Source organism: Hippocampus comes, unplaced genomic scaffold, assembly GCF_001891065.2.
Source record: "Hippocampus comes isolate QL1 unplaced genomic scaffold, H_comes_QL1_v1.1 scaffold67, whole genome shotgun sequence".
NCBI lineage: Eukaryota > Metazoa > Chordata > Actinopteri > Syngnathiformes > Syngnathidae > Hippocampus > Hippocampus comes.
Window position 1 is genome coordinate 946,136 of NW_017805221.1, and position 3,045 is coordinate 949,180.

Here is a 3,045-nt window from a genome sequence, read left to right on the forward strand (position 1 = left end):
AATAAAACATCTTTCGTATTCCGAAATAAATAAAACGGAATTAAGGCAAGTTCTTTCTGTGCGGCCCGGTACCAAATGCCCGGCGGACCGGTACGGGTCCGCGGACCGGCGGTTGGGGACCCCTGACTTAGTCTAAAAGCGCAATTGCCGAAATAATTTGAACTTACTGTCCCAATATCAATACAAAAAAATACAACTGGGCATGCTAAAAGTGTGTTTTTTTTTTTTAAACTAGGTCTGTGTAAATCCAGGTCATGGTAATCCGCAAGGGTCTGTTTTGGGGCATTTTTTGTTGTGTTGTATGTATGTTTTTTTTTTTTAATTTTATTTATTTTTTTGCTTTGTTTTGTTTTTCTTGAATTACTATCTGCGAATAGATACCTCCCCTTTCCATGGTGTTTGCCGTCAATATCTCTCAAATAAAAAAACAAAACTGTCATGAAGCTCCATCGTACTGGAGATGCAGACTTTTAAAAATGTGTCAATGTGTCTCGCAAGTTTTGCGTTGACCACCCGTGAATGGGAAAATTGTGATGTCATTGGAGGCCAGCACTGAGCGAAAAGGCGAACTTTCACACAAACTGGAAGCAGCGGAACCAAAAGAAAAGCAAATCCATTCATAACGTTTTCTTCTTTGAATTGAGGTGAAAAATGTCAGCCAGCAGCCCCAGTCACGGGAGCAATTGTTCCCTCGGGTTTCTCTGTGCCTCCGAGAGTTCACCAAACGTCCGGCGTGTAAAAACAGAACCGCTCTTGAGACCACACTCGCAGCCCCCTCTTGAAAAAACAGACTTTATTTTTCAGTGTATCTTCGTGTATTGATGCGGCCCACCCAAATAAACGTACAGTGCCCAATCATCGGGGAATCCCGCCAGGATGGAAACACGCGTCAACATTAACGGCTCCCTAACGTCTCCCCGGCCGTCCTTGCCTCTCGCCTTCATTTAATTAATTTGCGGCGGCGTTGCTTTGCAAACGCACTGACAAATGACCGTCCTCAGTATCATAGCCTTGATTAAATGGGCGGACGCTTTCTCGCGTGACAAACGGTCGCTGGATCAGAGTGATTCACAATTCGTGATGAGTTATTGATCCCCCCCCCCCCCTTCCTCGTTACTAAGTCAGGAGTGCATTGGTAACGTCTTCCCGGCGAAAGAGTTCCATGAGAATTCACACTATGATTCTCTGTATTTCCCTGAAGTTCCCATTTGTGGCTACTTTCGCTTTTAGGATGGCTTCGCAATTCATGTCCATTTGCTGCTACAGTGGCACCTTGACTGGCAAGTTGAATGTGTTCCGGGACCCTGCTCGTAACGTAAAACATTTGGATCTCAAATCATCTTTTGCCATTGAAATGAATTGAAATGTCACCAATCTGTTCCAGGGCAGCACCCTCCTCCCTCCAAAAAACCCCAAAAAACACCATCAACCCCAAAAAATGGTAACATGTTTTTTTAATAGGAAAAATGGTCCCGTAAACTATACAGTTCACAAATAATTAATTAACTCAAGTCCCCCGGCCCTTCTGCGAGTTATGTTGAATGCTCTGTCTTACAACCACAACATCGACTCTAGTTTTGGTAGCCTGACTGTCGTGTTGTATTGTGTGCTAGCATTAGGCTGGCAGAGTTTCACGAGTCAAAGTTAGACGCATTTTGTACACTCTATGTATATCTCTTTGTTTTATGTTGGCTTTAAAGTTAACTTCAGCTCGCAGTGGCAATTAATAGCTTGAAGCAGTACTTGGCCTCTTGTTTAAATAACTGTTTAACGTGTGCCAAACCCTCTGCTTCCTGTAAAAGTTTGGTTTGCAACTCCAGGCACACACATACATACAACTCCAGAAATTGTGGCAGGAGGCCAATCTTGTGGGAATGGATACCTGAAAGACCAGTTCGTAGTCCTTGCCACAAAATAGTGATTATGCAAGTCATCATGACATGCAAGTCATGATGATATGCAAGTCATCATGACGGCAATGGATCAAAAGAGAGCAAATTCTTACACGGTACATATCCGAGCAAAAATTCAGGCCGTTTTTTTTTTCCCCCCTCAACTGCCTCATATTCATTTTGCTTCACTTTTTGGATTGGCATGTTCTGAAGACACATCCGATAGAACCGCTTTGGGTGTACTTGAATCCCATTGGCAAATATCCAATTCATGAGGTGGGGGGGGGGGGGTTCCGCTTTGGACAAGGCCTGATTCCAGTGGAGCATATTCCATTGAATTCATTGTCTTCCCTCTTTTGCTCAGCCTTGATGCATCTTGTGCCACTTGGGAGCAAAAGAAAAGCCTCATTGGAACCTTGTCGTGTAAATTCAGTGAAAGTATTGCCACGGTGACTCAAACCTGCCTCATATGCGCATCGCCTCTGCTACCTCCGCTAGCATAGGCACACAGGCAAACAAGTAGCATCCTGACGCTGGTGGTCTTAGCCAAAACTCGACAATAGTTTGATGTCCCCCAAGTAGTCTGAACACGTGATTCTGATTCATCTTGCCTTTGTGGAAAATGAATTAAGGGGTCCTCTGAAATCGATGTGACGCGGTGCCCACTGGCTCAACTTGCAAGCATCATGTGACCAAAGCCAGAAAACAGGTGATCCGTGCTAATTCATCATTAAGCGGGTCATAAAGTGACTGATGGTTGTCAAGCTTGCATTATTTCAGGACATGGACGGAGGGGTGAAATTCCACGTCGAGCGCTTCTGATTATAAACTTGGGCGCAGCGAGCAGGTGTGTCGCCTCCACTCCACTGCTTCAAATGGCCTAATTGTCTGCTGAGATTCAAAACAGACTGACACGAGCCTCCTCCTCTCTGAAACAAAAATTGTTCGAACCTGCCCACTGGTGGCTTGTCAAGGTAATTGCAGCCAATTATCAACATGGCGTCATCATGCTGTGAATCACCGCTGAAGGCTGCCAGCGCGGAGGGTTGATCCCTCCGTCCGAATAATATCTCAAGGCAAGCTGACGTCAGCTTTCCCATTGACTGCTGTGCATCAAATGAATCATTTTAGAGTCACAGTATGGAGGTAGCGC